The 23105-nt window shown below is 44.5% G+C and overlaps 1 long non-coding RNA gene across 1 annotated transcript; it reads left to right on the top strand.

Annotated features, from left to right (window-relative positions):
* Nucleotides 1-7250: 7250 nt before the first annotated feature.
* Nucleotides 7251-12113, top strand: LOC148386924 (uncharacterized). Its single transcript, XR_015862588.1, has 4 exons — nucleotides 7251-7396; nucleotides 10285-10467; nucleotides 10655-11369; nucleotides 11767-12113. It is a non-coding gene; the product is annotated as an uncharacterized LOC148386924 (long non-coding RNA).
* Nucleotides 12114-23105: the final 10992 nt, after the last annotated feature.

The following is a 23105-nucleotide window of genomic DNA, read 5'->3' as shown; positions in this document are numbered from 1 at the left end:
CAGGCGTATCAGCCCAATGTTTGATGTCTAATGTTTACTTTCACAAAGAACTGACGGCTTAACATTTGAAGTTGTCACTGGTAATAATGGAGCCATCACTCATAATACAGAACATATCAGACTTAATCTCTGATATGTGTCCAAAATGTCAATGTGAGAATTGAAACGAAAATTAGATTACAGATGGGGCTCGGCAATACTGTCTCAATGCCATTTTCTTTTGTTTCGCATGAAAACGGTATATCGGGGTAGAGGTTACTCATACTTCAAAACATCAATTCTGCATTCCCAAAAGTGTGGCCTCATAAAGATGATTGTCTGGAAGTAGATTTCGATGTTGATTTCTTTCAGACCCGCGAGCGTGTTCCCAAGTAATGACATGCTTGATGAGGTGAGTGGAAAGATAGCGAGAGGATGTGTCCCAACTCTTCCCGCTCAACAGTAACAGTTTATTGACTCCGAAATGATTGATGGCATAATGTGGGAGGCAGACACCGGCGCCCAAAAATCAAAAGGACGCCAACTTGATTCAGGAAAAAGCCAATGTTCTATGCTTTGAAATGTCACTGGCTCTCACAGTTAGACCCTAAATCGACAATATGGAAAGCAGATCCAAAGACCAAAATCACAGCCAAATCCATCATTTATTGCGCTTCAGGTGTCATATCATTCAAAAGGAAAAATGGAAATGGACTGTATTCAGTTTTGGGGAGGTAGCCTTAATAATATACAACCAACATAGGTTCGAGCTAGAATGGCATCCTGGGAAGCTCATCCGCCCACCACACACACACACACGTGCAATTGTAGTAGAAAGAGAAAATAAACCTGTGTTACATTACTGTGAAGGGGAAAACTTGTAGTTTGGATTTGATCTTTTGTAAAAGTAGTCCTGGAACCTTCCTGACACTCCTTGGATTTTGCAAAAGGTTCCTCAAAGGCTCCTGACTTGGTGGGGTTAGGGTTGGGGGGGGGGTTATGGCTAGGGTTGGTGGGATTAGGGTTAGCGAGGTTAGAGTCAAGGGGGGGGGGGGGGGCAAGTAGACTCATTGAAGCGGTTTAATTGCACTTGCAGCCATCCACTAAAAGCAACACAATTGTTGTTGCAATTGATGTGGTCATGTTTTTGATGGCATTCTCCCCTTCTTCTTTCTGCTTAATTGGGCATGTTTGTCACTCTAATCACAACAATTAGACTTGGGAGAGTCAGTGTGTGTCTGTGTGTGTGCGTGCGCGTGCGCGTGCGCTTGCGTGTGTCTCCCCTTCACATAGCAGCAAGTTTGAAAAGTGACTTTTCTTCAGCCAATCTTTGCCTTAATCAATATTCCCTGAGCAATCACCTGTGAGAAAGGGATTGGCTCGCAGCGGGGGTTGCTCGCTCCCGCCGAGAAGGTGAGTGAGTCCGACAGAAAGCCATGCATTGAGGGCAAAAGTGTGGGAGTGGGGAACTTCAAGAGAATACGTACTGAGCAAAGGACAGCGGGTGAACGTAAAGCCACACAACAAAGACAATTCTACGAGAAGGGTTCCTTGCGATGATGCAAGGAGCAAAAAACACCAATTGAGTTTAAGATCAGGGGATGCCTTGAGAATAATTGTCAATTTTTTTCTATGTGAAGCCCTTTGAGACTGTGATTTAGGGCTATACAAATAAACTTGACTTGACCAATTTCCAATCCTTATCGATAGCCACGTCCATCTCATTATTGGCAGCTCACCTGGTCACAGATGCTCGAAATCAGCAATCAGCCACTATTCAGCCCTCTCGCACTCTTTGCCAGATGGTTCTTTGGCTCTCATCTTTGAATTGATCAGCCGCCGCTGCCTCTGACCTTTCTGTCTGGTCAGTTTCCCAATAATCACGGACGGCTCAACCTTCTGCCATGTTCCGAGTTCTGCTTTTGCCCTTCCTGCTTCCTGTTTTTCTCTCCTGACTCTGTTTGCAATACGGACGTACTAGATAACACCCTGGATTCTCGCTGTGACGTTGAATAGAAATCGGAACTATTCCATGGATCCATCTACCCGTCAAGGTTAATCCACTGGGTAAGTCGTGCGAATGATGCTAACCGGTGCGACGTCCGGACAGTCAGTGACTCACCAGCACAGGACCTGACCTTCAGCTACTCCATTCTGTGCTTTAAAAGCTGCCTTTGGCTTTGGCTTTGGCTTTGGCTTTGGTGATGCATTCTCCCTCGTTCTGCTGAATCCATTCTCCTGCCCTGATTGAGAGCTTGCATTTGCCTCCTTCATTAGCCAAGTCACTGATGGACCACAGTGCTATTGAATCAAGACGTCACGTAGCACATATCTCTCTTAGCAAACGCTAATGTCTCTTTTTCGGCTGGTATCTCCGCGGAGTTCGTCAGATAGAATTATGACATCATTGCCAAAAGCAAGTGTCTGCGGGGTACTGCTAGGAATAACCTGTATAAAGACAGTGGCACCATTTCTGGCGGCGGCGGGCGGGCGGGTGGGGGAAATTGGCCTTAAAGGATGATCAGTACCAAAATGCATCCCTCTGTCCTTACAGAAACACAAGATGGGGATTGACATCAAATAAGATGTCTGCAGCACATGCAATGGCACCAACACCTCAGGCCGTTTTCTTTCTAAAGGTTGAAAAGGGATTGGGGTTATAAGAAGGACATCCTACACACACACACGAGTGGCCCACCCTTCCCTGAAACCCCCCGCAGAGCGTAATCCGGCACAGAGCCACTCTCAGCTCTACCCGCCTTCGATTTCTGGGGAAAAAAAAAAAAAAAAAACAATGAAATATTTTCCCACCAAAATGAGGAGGAACAATGGCATGTCAAGGTCTTCCTAATTAGGGGAGTTGACTGCCTTCAAGAAATGAGACGGAGCAAAAGACAGATGGGCAGATTGATAGCGAGCGAAGGAAGGTCAAACGCTTCCCACTCAATTGCTGACGTGCATTTAATATCAACTTCATAACTTGACCTTGACCGACAAACAGGGACAGAATGGCGTGAGAAGCTACAAACTTTGGTTGTTGACGTCTCGGAAGTGCATCGAAACGTGAAGGGAGAAAGGTCAGAGGGAATTATTGACAGCTCATAAGTACCTTTCTACTGCCAAAGTGAAGAAGTTCAAGTCTAGTTGAGGAATGAGAAACAAGTCTGGACATGAAGCTCATGAGCAAGGTCGATGGGAATCTTTAAGGATCTTGGCAGGGTCTCGAAGGAGGTTCTGAATGAACGAGGAGAAGGCGCGGGGGCATACGACTGGGCGACATTCAAAGTCAAAGTCAAAGTCAAAGTCAGCTTTATTGTCAATTTCTCCACATGCCAAAGACACACAAAGAAACCGAAATTTCGTTCCCCCCTATCCCACGGTGACAAGACATGGCCCACAACAGGCAAACAAGTAAACAAGTATAACAACAGCGTGCTGAATAAATAATGAATAAATAACACAATAAATAAATAAATAAATAAATAAATAAATAAATAAATAAATAAATAAATAAATAAATAAGAGGAGCAAAAAAGGAGCAAGTGCGCGTACAGCAGACATTCCAGAAAATAGCGCAACAGTGCCGCACGCTACTCAGAAGGGGGTAGCGAGTTCAGGGTCCTTCAGGGCCTGGAGAAAGAAGCTGTCGGCGAGTCTGGTGGTGCGGGAGCGCAGGCTCCTGTACCTCTTCCCAGAGGGCAGAAGGTCAAACAAAGAGTGAGCCGGGTGACTCACATCTCTCGCAATCGAGGATGCCTTGCAGGCGAGATGGGAAGTGTAAATGTCCTTCAGGGAGGGGAGCGAAGCACCAATAATCTTACCAGCCGTATTCACTATGCGCTGCAGGGCCTTCAAGTTCTGTTCAGTGCAGTTACCACCCCAGACAGCGATGCAACTGGTGAGGACGCTCTCAACGGTGCCACGGTAGAATGTAGTCAGGACTGCCTGAGGAGCACATGCACGCCTGAGCTTCCGCAGGAAGTACAGGCGGCGCTGAGCTTTCTTTGCCAGTGACGAGGTGTTTGCGGACCAGGGGAGGTCCTCACTGATGTGCACCCCCAGGAACTTGGTGCAGCTCACCCTCTCCACCACAGCACCATCGATGATCAGCGGCAGGTGTTTTGTGTGACCCTTCCGGAGGTCAACAACGATTTCCTTGGTCTTGTTGACGTTCAGCAGGAGGTTGTTGTCCCTGCACCACGTGGTCAGAAGGTCAACTTCCGACCTGTACCGAGTCTCGTCGCCCTTCGTGATGAGACCCACCAGAGTCGTGTCGTCAGCAAACTTCACTATGCGGTTGTCGCTGTAGGTCGCAGTGCAATCATGCGTCAGCAGGGTGAAGAGCAATGGACTGAGCACGCAGCCCTGGGGGGCCCCCGTGCTCAGCGTGATGCTGGCGGAGATTTTGTTGCCAACACGCACCACCTGAGGCCTCTGACAGAGGAAGTCCAGTAGCCAGTTGCAGAGGGAGGTACTGAGGCCCAGCTCGTCGAGTTTGCAGATGAGTCGCAGCGGCACAATGGTGTTGAAGGCAGAGCTGAAGTCCACAAACAGCAACCTCACATAAGAGTCCTTTCTCTCCAGGTGGGTGAGGGCCGAGTGGAGGGCAGAGCAGATGGCATCCTCAGAGGACCGCTTGGCACGGTACGCGAACTGGAAAGGGTCAATGGTGGGGAGGGAGAACGGATTTGATGTGCTCCATGACAAGCCGCTCAAAGCACTTCATGACGATGGGCGTCAGTGCCACGGGGCGGTAGTCATTGAAGCAGGACGGTGCAGGTTTCTTCGGCACAAGAACGATGGTGGCAGCCTTGAAACACGAGGGGACGATGGCCTGCTGCAGGGAAACGTTAAAGATGTCCGTGAAGACACCCGACAGCTCCCCAGCGCAGTCCTTCAGCGCTCGACCCGGGATGTTGTCAGGGCCCGCCGCCTTACGGGTGTCAATTGCGGCAAGCGCCCTCCTCACACCGTCGGCAGAGAGGCGCAGGGGCTGCTCGTGTGGGGGGGAGTGGTCTTCAGCGGGCAAGTGCTGTTCTGGGCGTCGAAGCGAGCAAAGAAGCGGTTCAGATCGTTCAGCAGACGGACGTCGCCCTCACAGCTCCTCGGCGCGGACTTGTAGTCCGTGATGGTCTGAATGCCCCGCCAAAGGCTACGTGCGTCCTTGCTGTCCTTGAAGTGGGTGGAGACCTTGCACGAGAACGCCTTCTTCGCCTCTTTGATGCCTCGGGACAGGTCGGCCCTCGCTGTCCTCAAGCCAGCCTCATCCCCCGCTCTGAAAGCCTTGACCCTGGCCCTCAACAGTCTGAGGACAGCCCCCGTCAGCCACGGCTTCCAGTTCGCGACGGATTTCGAGCAAGTCACATCATCGATGCACTTCGTGATGTAAGAGGTAACAGAGTCAGTATACTCCTCTATGTCCGTCCGATCGTTGTAGGTGGCTGCCTGCTTAAACAAGTCCCAGTCAGTGGTGTCAAAGCAGTCACGAAGTGCATCGGAGGCACCCTCAGGCCACACCCGAACCCGCCTCCGAACCGGCCTGGATGCCTTCACCAATTGTCTGTATGCGGGCAAAAGCAAAACGGTGAGATGGTCAGAAAGCCCAAGATGGGGGAGGGGGTGGCTTTGAAAGCTCCCTTTTGCGCAGAGTAGACCAGGTCCAGGAAGCTGTCACCACGTGTCGGAAAAGTAACATGCTGGTGACTTCAGGTTGGCATGATTGAAGTCTCCAGCGAAGATGGTGAAACCGTCAGGGTGCGCTGTCTGCTGTTCACTGACAGCCTGGTACAGTTCACCAAGCGCCGCGATCCTGTCGCCTTCGATGTTGGTAGGCTGGATGTATACCGCGACTAGCAGAATCGCGGTAAATTCCCTCGGCAGGTAAAAAGGACGGCACTTGATGATCACAAACTCCGCAAGTGGCGAGCAGTGCTTACATACCACCACAGAGTCCCGGCACCATTCCTCTCGGATATAGACGCATATTCCACCTCCTCGCGACTTTCCCCCTCGTACAATGGCACGGTCCGCCCGATAGCACGCTAGCCGCTCCAGATGCACGGCAGAGTCCGGAATGTTGTCACTCAACCAGGTCTCGGTGAACACGAGCACACAGCAGTCCCGCACCGTCCGGTTCGTAGACCTCAGCAGGCGAACGTAATCCATTTTGTTGTCCAGCGATCGAACATTCGCCAGAAGAATGGAGGGCACCGCCGGGCGCGCTGGGTTGGCCGCCAGCCTGGCCCGGACGCCTCCCCGCTTGCCCCTCTTCTGCCTCCTCGCACACCGTTTCCGACGGCTCCCAACCGGGGGAGGAATAGCGGGCGAGGTCGGCGACGTTTCAGGACGTAGCAGTCCGAGCGCCTTTAATGTCGCCGCTTCAAAGTCCAGAACGCCACAAAACCCACTTCTGCCGATGTCGAGCAGAACCTGCCTGCTGTACTTGTAGCACGATAAAGCACGACGAGACGAACACATAAGACTGTCGGACGAACACTCATTAGACGAACAAATCACCGTACTGACGGGACAGAGAGTGGCCGCTGCGTGTGCTCGCGCCGCCATCTTGAAAAAGAAAAAAAAAAAAAAATTCTACTAATTACTGAGTCATTGGTGTGACGGTTTAGCTTCTGGTGGTGAAATAGGCCGGCAAGCTGAAAGGGCAATTCCATTTTTCATCAGGCCAGCAGACAGGTGCAGCAGCCAGCAGAAGTTTCTATCTGAAATGACAGCCTTCGGTCTTTGGGGGGGGGGGGGGGGGGGGGGGGGGGTCCTCTCTCTAGATGGAGGTGAGTAAAATAAAATCGTTGCTTCGTTTTCATCTCATTATCGACAGCGGGAAGCCTTCCTTCGGTGACATTTTCGGGTCACTCTGACACGTGCTAGTATCTAGCTAGCATGCTGGCTCACAGTGCACATGGATGTGTTGCATTTGAACTTCTGTTTGTGTCGCATGCATGCATGCATGCATGCATGCGTGCGTGGGGTGTGTGAATGAACTGTACCTCAAGAGGACACAACAAGTGGCCCTCAGGGGAGAGTCGATGCCGGGACGGTGGAGAAGCTAAAAGACATTGTTCGGGCAGAGACACAGCCATGCTTGTAGAATGTCTCTTTAGCCCTGCCTCTCTGTTGCTCTCCACTTTCTTTTGCTAAAAGACGAAACAGAATAGAGAAAGGAGAAATAAGTTGATTTTCTTCTTTACGCACCAATCATGGTTAGTTTCTAGTTCTTGCTTTCTCAGCTCCATTGTATCAAAGCCATATCACAATTAACTGGAACGCTTGTGAAAATGTGATCTCAGTCAAATGAAGGAATTCTCTTGTTTCTGATTGCAGGTTTTTATTCACAGCCCTGGCGTGTCTGCTTGCTTGGAGCTCAAATGTTTGTCAGAAAGCAAGGCACTGCAGTAACACAGTAAGAAATGAAAAAACTAAAACTTGGGGGAAGAAAAACATTAGCCAAAGAAAATAGTGCTTGTGCTCTAGAAAAATGATGACTTACCGAACATGCAGCTTTTGTTTATTAAACTAACTCGAATGATGTGAAAATGTCCTTTTGAATTGTTTTAACACAAGCTTTCTGTTTTTTTTCAAATGTGTTTACTGCCAATTCTGGTGTTTCTGAAAAAAAGAAAGGTCAAACAATTTGGGAATTGTAGCTTACTTCAGTACTCAATACCTAAGAACTTGTTTTTTTTACCGTGCACTCAACAAATAATGTTGATTCTGCTGGATTCTGTCCACAATTTAGGGAGCGCGTTATCTGCGCCTCACGGCAAAAGCCATTGCCAATCACCTGTTATCCAATTTACTCACTGCGTGCTTGTTTGATTTGTTCAGATTTAGGAAAATGCTAAGACACTGAAGCACAAATTAGACTTACACAGGTTGGTTGAGTTCAATCACAATTCTTGTTCAAAAAGCTCTGTTTTCAGGAAAGTCCAATACAGCGTTGGGCCCTTCAAGAGTGGAAAGTCTCCATTCAGAAAAGGCAATGTTCAAGGTTTTTTGATCAGCTTATATTAAGTTGCGCATTGTGGGCCGAGATTGACGGGTGATGAGTCTTTGGGGTGGGGCAAGTTCGCCATGGGAGTGGGTGCTGGTTATGGGCGATTCGGTGTGTGTGGGGACTGTTGTCTTCCATCCCGTCTTCCGGCCTTGGCGATCATCTTTGGCCGAGTCCTTGGCTGGCTCCCTCTGGCACCTGCTGGTTTTATCTCCACGTGACCTTCCTGTGAACATTCTTTTCCAATCTTGGACATACACTGTCGTACCTCATTCTTTCAATTTTGTCATTTTGTACGAAATTATGTTAGCTTTTGGCTGTGGCATCATTAATCTATTGCTGTTCTTTTGACACTTCATGTCTTTGCTTATTCTTAGTTTAATCATGCTTCCAACCGTATCTTTTCTTTGTTAGGCAAAATATTTCCCTCTGTGCAGACCGTTCAGGAGTAATCAAAAACTAGCGTCTAGCATTAGTCACAACATAAGATACAATCAAGTACTGAACGGTCAAGACGACTCTGGCCGTGTCCATGATTTAGAGAAAAAACATCAGGCATGCATTACACAGTTCCTTAAGGGTCATTAAGCTATTTAGGCAATATATCAAAAGTCATTTGTTATTTCAAAGTGCTCAGAAATATAGATCAGATCATAAAGTTATAGAAACCTTTCTCATTACCATTTATCAAACATGTCTAGTTATGTCTTCTTTATTGATTTGGTGTGTAGGTATTGTTGGATTCTGTCCACAATTTAGGGAGCGCGTTATCTGCGCCTCACGGCAAAAGCCTTTGCCAATCACCTGTTATCCAATTTACTCACTGCGTGCTCGTTTGATTTCTTCAGATTTAGGAAAATGCAAAGACACTGAAGCAGAAATTAGACTTACACAGGTTGGTTGAGTTCAATCACAATTCTTGTTCAGAAAGCTCTGTTTTCAGGAAAGTACAATACAGCGCTGGGCCCTTCAAGAGCGGAAAGTTTCCATTCAGAAAAGGCAAAGTCCAAGGTTGTTAGATCAGTTTTATATTCAGTAGCACATTGTGGGCTGGGATTGATGGGCGATGAGTCTTCGGGGTGGGGCAAGTTCGAAGGAGAGTCTGCTTCCATGGGAGTGGTGCTGGTTATGGGCGATTCGGTGTGTTGGTGGGGGGCTGTTGGTGTCTGTGTGTGGAGGGGGCTGTTGTCTTCCATCCCGTCTCTCGGCCTTGGCGATCATCTTTGGCCGAGTTCTCGGGTGGCTCCTTCTGGCACCCACTGGTTTTATCTCCACGTGACCTTCCTGTGAACATTCTTCTCCAATCTTGGACATACACTGTCGTACCGCATTCAACCGTATCTTTGCTTTGTTAGGCAAATTATTTCCCTCTGTGCAGAGCGTTCAGTAGTAATCAAAAACTGGCGTCTAGCATTAGTCAAAACATAAGATACAATCAAGTACTGAACGGTCAAGACGACTCTGGTCGTGTCCATGATTCAGAGAAAACACATCAGGCATGCATTACACAGTTCCTTAAGGGTCATTAAGCTATTTAGGCAATCTATCAAAAGTCATTTGTTATTTCAAAGTGCTCAGAAATATATCAGATCATAAAGTTATAAAAACCTTTCTCATCACCACTTATCAAAAATGTCTAGTTATGCCTTCTTTATTGATTTGGTGTGTAGGTATAATTATATGCTTCAAATGTTTCTTTTATTTATTTAATATGTGAATATACTTGTCTGTTTATGTACTTTATTCAATGAGGTTTGAGCATATCTGTTTTTGTAGCGAGGCAGGACTTTTTGTATTTCGACCTCATTCCTTCAGTATAATTATATGCTTAAAATGTTTCTTTTATTTATTTAATATGTGAATATACTTGTCTGCTTATGTACTTTATTCAATGAGGTTTGAGCATATCTGTTTTTGTAGCTAGGCAGGACTTTTTGTATTTTGACCCCATCCCTTCAATTCCCAAAAATCGAATCATAAAACTAATACAAAGAAAACTAAAACAAAGCATTTTCGAGAAAAATGGCTCTCCAAAACAAATGAGCCCAAACGAAATAAAAATGAACTATACTGAGAAGCCAATTCCATTCTAACCTTCCAGTTCAAGATACTAAATTTGAATCAGACCTACATCAGAAAGCCGACTCCTCACCAACACCTCCTCCCAATTCCCTTTACTCGGCATTATCAAAAGTGATGAAAGGAGTAGACGGATGCCAAATGATAAGCGATTCCCTTTTGGAAGTCTCCATCCCGTTCCCAAGCCTGCTTCCCTTTCTACTGTCTTCTCTACTTAGCATCTCCACCAGCGCTGGCTGCCACCCACCAACCCACCCCCATAAGCAGCTGCTGTCAGCCACCGAGGGCCTGCAGGCTGATCGCTCACTTTCTCGAGTGCGCGACGCTATAATGAGCGCCCTCCTCCGTGCACGGGATTGCTCTTCTATCTTGATTTGAAGAGCCTCACTTCTGTATTGTAGGTGAGTGTGATGCATGCTGAAGAAGAGAAAGAAAAAAAAAAGAAAGAAAACCGCACTTGGGTGCAACATACTTGAAATCATCAGATGAATAGATTTAAATACACATCAGACATATTGTACATCTTGTATTTCAAACCACACTGGATTTATGTGGAGGAAAATTGAAGGAAATGTGTGCTACATGCAGGTGAAAAGGCTCCATCACATCCCAGGCTAAAGCTGGCTCCTCCTACCCCAACAACCAACGCTTGTCTCTCGGTGAAGATGCCTCACTCCAACATACTGAAGTTAAGTTAGGTCGTCCTCAGACCAGCTTCCATAGTAGAAGCTATACATTGCTAGGAATGACTGTGGGGCGCAGTACTTCCTTGACACCAATGTACGATCAGACAAGTGCTTGGAACTATTGTGTGGCATCTTAGAACATTTCAGAAAGAAAAAACCTCAAAAATGTGGATCACCCATGAGGAAAAGCGGTATAAAAATTGGGCGGCTGGAAATTAAATTTACCAAGCAGATGCTAGCATAAATACCAAGTCGCTTAAAGTGTCCAAACGAGCATGACAACGTTTGTTTCACTGTGTCCTGCTCAGATCGAAACTTTGTTCTGGGGGTTCCCTTTCCAATCAGTTTCACAAGTTCCTCTGCGGGTTTTTTATTTTTATTTTATTTTATTTTTTATCTCGCTCATGTTGTCAATGCTGTGGCTAGAGGTGGGGGGCGGGGAGTATAAATGGTAATATAAATGAAGAGCAGTTGTTCAGCTTCCACTAAATGATGGAATTCTCAAGGAGGCTGCAGGCAGCTGTGCTGGGTGAGACCTCTGAACTCCAGTCATTACCAACGGCTGTCATTCAGCAGAGGCCTGGTCTCAAGGGGGCAAGATCTACGACAGCTGAAGGGTGAGTAAGACATGCCTAGCACCCTAACGCCGACTTCATATACTCAGTGGTCACAACAATCATAACTCGACGCCTGACCTCTGACATTGGACTCAGGGGGCAATGAATAGAAATAAGCTTTGCTGCGGTGTGCTGAAGACAAAGCATGATGATATTCTCTCTTTGGAATTGGAATTATGTATTATGTCTGCCAAGGACGTTTGGCTTATTGTTTGCTAGCAGAACTAAGAAAATCATACGGTCTAAAGGAAAATGTGTTTTTGGGAGTTTGCAAACATATTTTTTAAGGTTGTGTTAAACTTATAATCGTATTAATATCTAGTATTGAAGTGCTCGTGTGGATTGGTGGGGGCCGAGGAATGTGCAGGCAAACTGCATGAACTTGTTTTCTTGGAAGTGTTGTGTATAGGCCCAGACAGGGAGTACCGGACGAGATAATCTCAAGGTCGGTGAGAAACGAGAACAACAGCACATCTATGGGACTGAGCTTCGAGGGGAAAACCCAACCGTCTGACCTCAGCGACACCTGGACGGGGAGGAGATGGCCATCCACCAATCATCTCACAATATTTTGCATGCTTTAATATTCATATTGTGTTTCTTTAAAACTGGGCAACCCGGAAGAATGTGTCGTCTTTTGGTGGTCACAAAAACGCACGAGCTTTAGTGTGAGGGACCCGGGACCCAGGCCTGTATTAGTGCGCTTTGTCAGGAATAAATAATTGGTAAATTTGGTCTAATTGATCTACTGGTCTTCTCTTTGACAGAACGAACTCGCAAAATTGTTAGGTGCGCCAGTGTGTGGATTAGGACATAGCAATTTATGAGTTAAGTGTTGATCACAATTTGGAGTCAGATCAATAACTAGAATCCGTAACCTAACAATTTCTTGGTGACCCCGACGTGATGTCAAGAGAAGGGTAATTGACAACTCGTGGTCTTTAGCCAAGACACCGGACAGTGTCAGGGACACTGTCTCCCGGTCGGCGAACCGTTTGGAATAAGCGCACGACGTTGAGCTGGTACGACGTCTCCTCAACCCTGAGCTCATCACCGATGAGGTAAGCAGAATACCTGTTACTATAAGTCGAAATGCTGCAAATTGAAAGAGGAAATTTAAGAGGAGACTGTCGTTCAGATCAAATAAGGTGTGCATGAAATTAAGATACATACGGTGAATAAGTTTGGAACTTACGTGTGTAACGTGTACGGTAAAGTCAGGGACTTACGCGTACTACGGATAGGTCAGGGACCTAGTGCTTCGTCGTGGCGGACAAGGGTGCGGTGACGATCGTATTCAAATAGCTGGGGTTAATAAAGAGATCCCCGAGGGGAAGTGAGGCCTCCTCAAAAAATATCCGGTGGTAACAGTTCCTCCTGTGAGAGATCAGACCGCTAAAATATCCAAAATGAACCAAATTGGGGGGAGAGTGTGTGTGCGCGCAGAGGATCCTCATGAGTGGGTGTGTATATGAGTGTGTGTGAGTGAGATGTATGTTCTATGGAAGAAATCAGTAATGGAGAATGTTTAGGAGGCTTTTGAGCGATAATAGGGAAATTGAGAAGTGGACAATGGTGTGTTTATGTTGGTTAGAGAAACTAAGATGAGCAAGGTGTGGCAGTAGAGAAAATAAGGCGTGTGACAAAAAGTTACTAGAACGGTGGCTTGATAGGATGAGAATAAGAGACAACAAATGTTGTGTAGAAGACATTGAAAGATGTCGAATGTGAACATGATGAAGGGCGCAACAGCAAAGTTGGCCTGCCCTTTGAGAAGTTGAGACTGATGAGCGTGCCTGCACTCGCGCGTAGTCGCGGGTCTGGGCTGTGCGCGTGGGCCTGTGCTAGGCTCGTGCGGGCAGTGGGCCGGCATCATGATTGTTGCAGGAAATGGCCAGCCTGTAACCAGTCAACATTGATGCCGCGACCCCCTCCTCGCACGGGGGGTGCTATGGCCCGGGCGGGGCAGGGACAGTGTGAGTTTCTCAGTGAATGTTTGAAGCAGTGAGATTGAAGGAATGTATATGCTGATGTGGAAGCGCAAATTGTGAATGGTATTGACCGATAGAAAGTGGCAAAGAAGCTACATGAGAGATGGATTGTGCGTGCGTGCGTGCGTGCGTGCGTGCAGAATCGTGTGTGTGTGTGTACGTGCGGTTGTGTGCGCGCTCGGTGTGTGCGTTTATGTGCACACCCTGTGTGGGTGCAGGCGTGTGAGGAGGAAGACTGCATGGATCAGAGAATGTTCAAGAAAGGGGGGGCTAACTCGTAAATAATGAGGAGCTATTGGGAGTAACCTGTTGGTCCTTTCTTTAAGGTTAGGTTAAGTTAGCAACATGAGCGATTTAGAGGTTCAAAAGAAAGACAATTAAAAGAAAATAACATTTTTGATTTGAACAATTGCAGGCTAACAGGAGCATAGATTGTTTTTGTTTGTTTTTAAAGATATATTTAACAGTTTATCTCGGTGCAGTAAGGATATAGCAATTTTGAAAGACTTAAAATTAAAAGCAAAATTACATTTTAATTCTGACACATGCCAGCTAACATGAGGATGGCAAATAAATGAATAAATACTCGCTCAAATGCGGCATGTGTTTTAAATTGGGCGATAAGACATTCACTTTCAAGCACTATCATTTAGCGCTGCTGACAACAATAATTTATGAGATGGTAAACCAAGGAGGAGTGTCATAGTTGGAACACAGGCGCTGTATGACCTATAGACTGAACAATAACATTCACCGCATATACAACCATGTTGGTAGATTGTTAAATTACATTACAGTTTATTATAAAGGATTTCGGAACTTTATTTGATGATAAACACTGGAACGAGGATTTTAGCCGTGTTAATGGGTAGGGTGGATGGATTACTCAAAAAAAAAAAAAAAACATTTGATAAGTGTTAGAGATTTGTTCACTCAAACAATATCTTGCAAGAACCACACGGAGACAAGTAAGTCCTTTTTGACACCTGCAGGTGGAGAGTTCACTCACTCCAGAATGAAGTCTGAACCCTTGTTCCTGCGAGGGGATATTTATTAAGAGAAACAGAGTGGGGGTTGAGAGTGGGCAAATGGCCGAAGCCCCTGGCTGATCAAAGCACAGCAGGGGGTCCTTCACGATGTTGTGTGAACAAAACAACTTTGATTGCTTCCTCTGCAGCTAGTCAATCAGTTCAAAAGATCTTAGCACTTTGTTCTACTACTTTTGTTAAGACAGGACAAGCGAGTTTAATTATTACAGGTTACATTCCAACATAATCATAGGATCAAACTAACCTGAAAACCCTAACATCTCCCTCCTGATTTATCATATGATTATGCCACCCCAAACAACAAACAATGATAGCAACACCTTCCAGTGAAGATGAGGCATTACCTTAATACCCCAGATCAAACTTATTGTGTAAGCGAAAAACCTGCTGGCCAGATGTTATTAGCAGGAAAATTCTTACACGGTCCCTTTGGCCTAGGCGACCAGAATGTTATCAATAAAAAATGAAAAGAAAAACAAAGAAACAGTACATCAGTGCATCCATTACTTGCGAAGCATATTTGATGGTCAAATCAACAAGTTTCCGTAATACATGCTCAACAGAACAGCATCTACGCAATCCACGTCTCATTATCATTATCACATCTGTCACGTCTAAGAAGTTGTATATGTGCTCGTGTTTTCGTCAGCTGATGATGGACTAGTCTGTAGGTGTGTTCCGTCACACACACTGGCGCACACGCTCGTGTCCAGTTGGCGGGCAGCATCGGATAAACCTTGTGACCACAAAGCCACCAGCCATTCTGTATGAAGTATGTTCCGTTCGATGGTGTAGCCATGTTGATTGGAGAGCCCTTACACCTTGAAAACGGCTCTCTCATCCTGGCACACAGCGGTGATGTCCAAAGCTCCCATCCAGTTTCCTCCTGGAGAGCAGTCGTCGTTACTGCATTTGTGGGTCCTGCAACCTTGGATGTGTAGTCAGCAAGACTTAGAATGGTCCCTCCTGTCGTGGCTGGCCCAGTTCCTTCTTTTGATGACTTTGATGTAGACCCAGTCTCCTGGATTGATGGGGTTGTCGACCTGTGAGGAGGAAAGATCAGGCGGCAGTAAATTTGTCTTTGACACAGTTTGAGCGTCCTGATCATATAATCTGCCAAGGACTGTTCTTTATCTGATGTTTGCAACTCTCGTCGTCAATTGTAGTGCCCATTTAACTGGCAAATAGGAATGTTTGCGGGAAGAGTTTGAACACTTCCTAATGATTCCCTTTAACCAAAAACTCTTTATGACCGGGGCGTTCCCATTTATTGCCTCCTGGTTTAAAAGAGATTGTCTTACCCATGCCTTCTTTCTCCTCACACGCTCGCACCCACACAGGGTGTGAACACACACACACACACACACACACACACACACACACACACACACACACACACACACACACACACACACACACACGTAGGGATTCTAATCCATCTCTCATGTAGCTTCTTTTGATAGAATCTCCTATTGGTAACTGTATAGCAGACGTTTGAGCATATAATCCCATACTCTGCTCTCTCGCTTCTACTTTTTCCTGTCGGTGCAGTCGTATGTGGCCCCTATTGCAGTCATTGTCTTGTTAACTGTCGCCGTGTGACTCCTATGCATGATTGTGTGAATGTCAAAAATTGAACGTACCTAACTTTCTGACCATCCAACCTCCACTGTGGTACAAAAAACCTTACTATTGTATTGAGTAGGTACATTGAGCAACCTAGCTCCCTCCTGACTGCCAAATGTCCTGTTCTAAAATTTATATAACTCGACCTCTACGTCTTAAGCTTGATGAGCCAAAATATCAGATCTTGCTCTTGTTTCCTACCGTTTTAGCCTATTTGTTTTATCCAAATCCGTTCAATCTCTGATTATAATGCTTTTCTCTGTAGCCCTACGTATTTGTCAAATTTTTATTTATTTATTTATCAAATCTCCTCAGTTCTGTCAAACTCAGTGCACAATGAATCTCCCTTCCACTTTGAACCAAGCTTCACCAAATTTGGTAACGCCGTAGCAAGGAGTGCGATTTGGTTGTCGGACACTCCAAGTCCATATCTTTTTGCTGCACTTCACCCTCTCAAGTTGGTGTTCTTTTGTCGTTGCTTCAGAGCGACCCCATCCATCACTCTTGAATGAGTCCATTGTTCAAATGAGTCAATTTTCATCATTGTGAGTTCCTCCGCTTTTCACTGTCTTTTCCGTCCCCGAGGATGTTGTCTGTCCTCCGGAGTGTACTTGTCCTTCTCCAAGCACAACAGCAGTCTTTTCTTGTCCTTCGCCAAAGGTCAAAGGTGCTTCAGAGCCAGGCACCATTTTGTAGTTGTTCACGGCTGCAGGTGAAGTCTCGGATTGGGTTTCAGGGACCCTGACACTGAGAATGACAGGCTGGGACATCAAACTTGTAAGACTATCTCCAAATGTAGCTGCTTCCATCAATTTGCTGGTAACGTTTGTTTACCAAACTTCAAATTCTTCTAATAACAGCGGTCTCGTTTTTATATCGTAAATCCTGCAACTCATCCTATTTTTGAGCTACATTTTATCTATTGTTCCAATTTAATCGGACAGTATGTTGTCTTCAGTATCATTATTGAAAATCAACTCATCGAGGTCTGCTTTCCACATCAAGCCCTGATCTGTATGTCTTGACCTCTCACATGTTATTGTCATGCTTGCTCAAAAATGTGACTTCGAGTATGGTGCTGTGAATTCTCAATCTCCCCAATGAAATTGGATCCCACCTCGTAGTTCTTATCGTTCTCATGTTCCTGTTAGCCTGCAATTGTCCAAATCAAAACTGTTTTCTTTTAACTGTCTTTCTTTTGAACCTCTAAATCTCCCGTGTTGCTAACCTATCTACACCAGAACAAAAAAAAAAAATTACCACAGTATAACACCAAACGTATTCGAAAATTCATTGTCATAAAGTGTTGTATTCTTACTATCTTCCACTATCTGTCCTACTCACTCCCTCCTTTTGAGGCTTGGCAACGCCCATGCCTCACACCTTGACAAACTTTTTGGGAGAATGCGTTCTGTACTACATATGATTCCATCATCATTTAATTTGACTTTCTTTCCAAAACGCTTCTCAATTTCTCAGTTCACACATCTTCTACATGTGTTACTGGTTCTCCAGTTTTTTCTCTAGTTAATTATCAATCCAAAAGCTACGTGTTTCTTTCTAACATTCAACCTGCTCAAAATCACTCTTTCATCAAAGTCGCTCTACTAATTTTCTATAGTAGTCGCCAACGACTTCAACCATTCAACCTTTCATTCAGGCAATCATTCATCAATGCTCATCATATGCATCTCACACAGTCTCCAAAAAGGAGTCATACTATCACATTGGTCCCAATTCATCCAAGCTCACCACACAGCATTCATATATCATTTTCAACTCAGGTTTCCTGGTAGAACAATCCACCAGTCCAAAAAAAACTTAACTAAAACAAACAACTGGCAAATTAATCTGAATTTTTGTTTTGTTTTGTTTTTAAATTTGAAGAACTCAATCTCTCAGATTTAGCTTGCATTTAGAATTTTGTATAATCTTATAACACAACCAATCAATTATTCCTATTAAATGTAGCATTGCAAAATCTTAAATTCACAATTTAGCTCCTTCCATTTCCTGAAAGCATGTTCTGTCGTTTTTTTTTTTTTTTTTTTTCTTCATCGAATTTCTCATGTGAGCTCGACACTTAACATACACTAGTGTGGATTAGTTTCTGCTCGCAAACAGATTTCTCTCTTTTCCTCTCATTTTTATCTGTCAAAATTGTTTCTGTTCTGCGGTGTAAATTGAATAGACAACAGTCTAGCAAATTTCTTTATATTAAAAGTTTAGCCAATCTTCATCAATTTGGGACTTTAACTTTAACTTTAACACATACGCACACACATGCACAGCTCTCGCGTGCAGAAGGTAGGTCTCAGCAACAATGATTCGTCACAGGCTGGCCATTTCCTGTGGTCGATCATGAGCTGGTCCCTCCCATGCACACGAGGACAGCACATTCTAATTTTATTTATTTATCTTCTAGAAGCAAGTTGCATTTCTTTACCACTTGATTTGCATATTTTAACTTTAGTGTAACACAAATTGAGCTCTAGTCATTTGTAATTTGGGCATACAAACAGCATTGTCATACTTCTTGGATGGACAAGACTTCTAATAATCTAAAGAAAATTCTAATAATCTGACAATGACATGTTTTGCTGCCATATGGGCATCTATTCTTTCTTTCTCTGTATGAGCATAAGCGGTCAAAGAGGAGGAAACTTGTCATGCTAAAAATTTGGCTTTTCCTCTGCCCCTTCCTGCACCCTTTGATTGATATTGCTTTGCAGAACGACACACTCTTGCAAAGTGTCCTCGTCTCCCACAGTTCCAACAGTTGTCTGAATCTGATGGGGGTTTTGATTTGAATGGTGGCTTGCGACGTTGTTGGTATCTAACTCTTCCTCTGCCCCTTTGGGAACTTTGGTAGAAGATTGTTGTATCTTCATTTAGATCATTATCATCATCTAGATGAAATACATCAAAACTTCTGCCTTTCTCAATCCCTTTGTCAGCGTCTCTGGGCCACTGCATGTTTTTTGTAAACCAAGCAGTGTCCGCTTCCACCAAGTGTTTTCTCACCCAACTGCCCAAGTCAGGGGGGAAACCAGTGAGGAGCGGAATTTTAAGATGTTGCTGATAAGCACTCTCATCTGCATCATTGAATGGGATGCCACTATGTACCCAGAATTCTTTTTCAAATCTCAATTGAATGGCGGCTTCATCACTTTTCAACTTTCCATCTTTTGTCTTTTGGATTTGTTCTCTTCTTTCTTGTGAAGCTTTCAACCACATTTTAGCACAAACCAATTCTCTCTCTTTTCTAATTTCCTTGTATTCCATACATATTCTTTCACTTCAGCATGTATTGCATACAATTAAGAAATCTCCTTGCCATGAACTTCTCATCTCAAAGAAGAGCAGAGCAAGAGATTTACCGTTCTTATTTCCCATCTTAATTTTAGTAGTTTAAGGTTTTACAATTTTTTTCATTTTTTTTTTTTTCTTTGAGGATCCTCAATGCAGGTTTAAATTGACCTTTCAACAAATTACTAGCCTGTATTAATGCCGTGGATCAATGCTAGAACTGCTTTTTAGTCAATTTATCCTACCAGTCACACACTCAATCACACAAACGCCAGCGCTTTTTAGGCCTATCCAGGGATGAGTGTAAAACCCTCCCAAACAGCTTTGGAAAAACGGACAAAAGAAAAAATCTACGCCCTTCTTCAATTAAGAAAAAGAAGCTCTGTTTTCCTTAGCCCGTTTCTTCCACTGGGTCTTGAACCCAAGCTATTCTTTGGCTTGGAAAAACATACCAAGAAAAATCTACGCCCTTCTTTGATTAACAAAAAAGAAGCTCCGTGTTTCTTAGCACGTTCCTTCCACTGGGACTCTAACCCAAGCCAGATCCCTCAGCTCGGAAAAACAGACAAAGAAGAGTCTACACACTTCTTCGATGAACGAAAAAGAAGCTCTGCTTTTCTTAGCCTGTTCATTCCACTGGGACTTGAACCCAAGCTGGCTCTCGTGCACCTCTATGTGTTACGCGTTTAACAACACAACACAACTTCAGGCCTTTAACTTACTTGTCACCTGGTTCGTTGCACTGCCGGGTCCCGTCAATCCACCTCTGTCAGACGAAGGCAGACCTAAGATGCTGGCCCAGCGAAGAATTTCCTTCCCAGGTCTTTCTTTACCAGGTCCGGCTAATGGACGCTGGCCCGTCGACGGTGTGCAGCGCGTCGTCCTCCGTCAGCCAGATGATGGGTATGAGGGTCCCGGGTTTCGGCACCAAAATGTTAGAGATTTGTTCACTCAAACAATATCTTGCAAGAACCACACGGAGACAAGTAAGTCCTTTTTGACACCTGCAGGTGGAGAGTTCACTCACTCCAGAATGAAGTCTGAACCCTTGTTCCTGCGAGGGGATATTTATTAAGAGAAACAGAGTGGGGGTTGAGAGTGGGCAAATGGCCGAAGCCCCTGGCTGATCAAAGCACAGCAGGGGGTCCTTCACGATGTTGTGTGAACAAAACAACTTTGATTGCTTCCTCTGCAGCTAGTCAATCAGTTCAAAAGATCTTAGCACTTTGTTCTACTACTTTTGTTAAGACAGGACAAGCGAGTTTAATTATTACAGGTTACATTCCAACATAATCATAGGATCAAACTAACCTGAAAACCCTAACAATAAGGGCGGCTTGATAGTAAGATGATGAGTGTGCGCAACTCATAGGATACAAAATGTTAATAGGAAGATTTGGGGTGTAAGGAACAAATACTACACATGAAGACTGATAACACGAAGATAGTTTTGTGAAATTTGTGTCCCAGTGTGTTCTGCCCTAGCGCATGGCACAAGTCCTGAACTGAGTCCTTGTACTCTACTGGCTGCCTCAAAATCAACAGAGGACTGTCCCTGTCCCTTTGACCTTTGGGAGAACAACAGGAACTATTATCATGCTTGAAGGGGGCAAGCACGGCTCTTCACAGGACAAGAACCATACAGTTGGTGGAATACACACAGTCGCAGATCAAAAAAAATAGACTGAAAGAGCAAAGACAAGATGGATGCATTTGAGAATGGCGGACGGTCCAGCCCTGAATCATCATCATGAAAATCTAAGAGGAGAGGCTGCTAAAGACTTGCACGAGTCACATGAAGTCAAACTGGACACATTGCTAAAGACTGCTGAAGCATTACAAAGTTGGTGGAGTATGGGACAAAAGGGATGGAAGTGTGTTTGGGTGCTGGGGCAGACATAACTGAGGAGTTTTGATAAAAGAGGGAATAATAAGGCTGCTTATTGACACTGAAACGGGGATAAAAAACAAAATACATAGATATGGTCAGTGAAGATGCACTGACAAATTATACGACAGCGTGATCAGAAACTTTGCAAAGTGGACATTGATCAATAGAAATTAAATAATTTGAATCACACATTTTTATATGTAACTTAGCATTTCGAATACATAATTAATCTAACTGAAATAATGAAATTTTATAATTGGACCAGTGAAAATTTGGATTCGGGCAACAGAAGGCTGAATTGCTAAACTTAATTGACCTTTATCAAAGCAACAGAATTTAATTACACATCAACTGCGACTGATTTATAGGATGCATATTTCAGCTTGAAGGGGTGAGGGGCCATAAGAAAGTTGGAATTCTGGATAGTCAGCAAAATAGTAATAAAGGGCACTACTTAATTAAAAAAAAAAGAATACAGTAGGACTTTAAATAACGAATACATTGACATGACCCTTGCGACAATTGATTTAAATGGCAATTTATGATAGGCATTTGGGGTTAGGATTAACAATCCATCCATCCATCCATTACTGGTGCGGCTTGTCCTTACGAGGGCCACGGATGATTAACAATAATAACTAGAATTATTAATTTCCGTAGAAATTGCGTGTGAAGGCGAAGAGGCTGAATAAAAATTCGGGGAAAGCCACAAGATTATGTTTAAATTTGGAACGTGTTGAATTGGTCAGAAAATTGATAAAAATATAGAAAGAATTTTGTAAAATTGGGCGTGAATTTTAAAGTTGAAAATTTGAGAGGGGGGAGTGAGACTCGCCAAGAGGGGCAATAAATAGAAGCAGACTGAGAAACATATTTGAGCTAGACAACAGGAAAAAGGGGGAGAGCCAAATGATGACGTAAAAATCCAGAGGGAATAGTCGGACCCATCTTTATTGAATTTAATTAGGATAAGTAATAGAGATCGAGTTTGTAGGAGCAATCTGAGGTTATGGAGGCTCCCCTGACACGCGGGTCCCACAGTCGGCCCCCCCAGATAGACATATATGACAATTTGCGATGAATCTGATGGGCGAGTTTATGGAAAATTGAATTGGAGATTTTACAATAGGTCATGTTGACAACTATGTCCAAATGTGAAGAGTTACTATTAGGAGTCAATGTTTGCCTGCACACTAACATACTAACTTTGAGTGTGTGTGCGCAGTGTGATTGGCCAGAGAGGTCTGAAGTTGGGGTGATGTGTTTGCAATTGAGGATAAAATTCCTCTCACCTGAAGGGGTGGTACAGACTGGAGGGTCTGGAACTGGTAAGTGATGAGTTCTGACCGGAACCATGGCTCAATGATCAATCAGGGGCACCATCGACAACAAAACGGTGTGATGGAGAAGGCCCATTTCAGTGATATGGTCAGACAAGACAGAACTAGTATCGAACAGCAAGACTTTGGACGATTTGACGTGTGACGACTTTGAGCTCACCCGACGGGGTGACGGACTAGGTGGACAGTGACCAATTGTTTGACGCTTGAACGTGTTTGCGACAATAGCACGCTCTGCTTTGTTTTTCTGTGTGACTTGATTTTTTTTTTTTTTTTTTTTTGCAGCATCAGCCACCAGCCAAGGAGCGGATTGCGCGTTGCTTGCGTAACTTGTTTTCATTCTTGCAGGTTGTTGATTGCGTTCGTGGAAAGTTTGTGTTGGATTTACAAGAATATGTTAACCCTTGCCCTTTTGGTTTTTATGATGAACTTGTTGATGACGTGGTTTTCAGGACATGATCCGCGGGCGCCAGGATTCATTTTATGACTGTTTTTGTTTTGATACTTGATGTCTGTTTTTGTGTGTACAA

This window comes from Syngnathus floridae, chromosome 14 (genome assembly GCF_059516105.1).
Source record: "Syngnathus floridae isolate MCC-2025c chromosome 14, RoL_Sflo_1.0, whole genome shotgun sequence".
NCBI lineage: Eukaryota > Metazoa > Chordata > Actinopteri > Syngnathiformes > Syngnathidae > Syngnathus > Syngnathus floridae.
The sequence above is the reverse complement of the archived record's forward strand: the minus strand, read 5'-3'. Positions and strand labels throughout refer to the sequence as shown.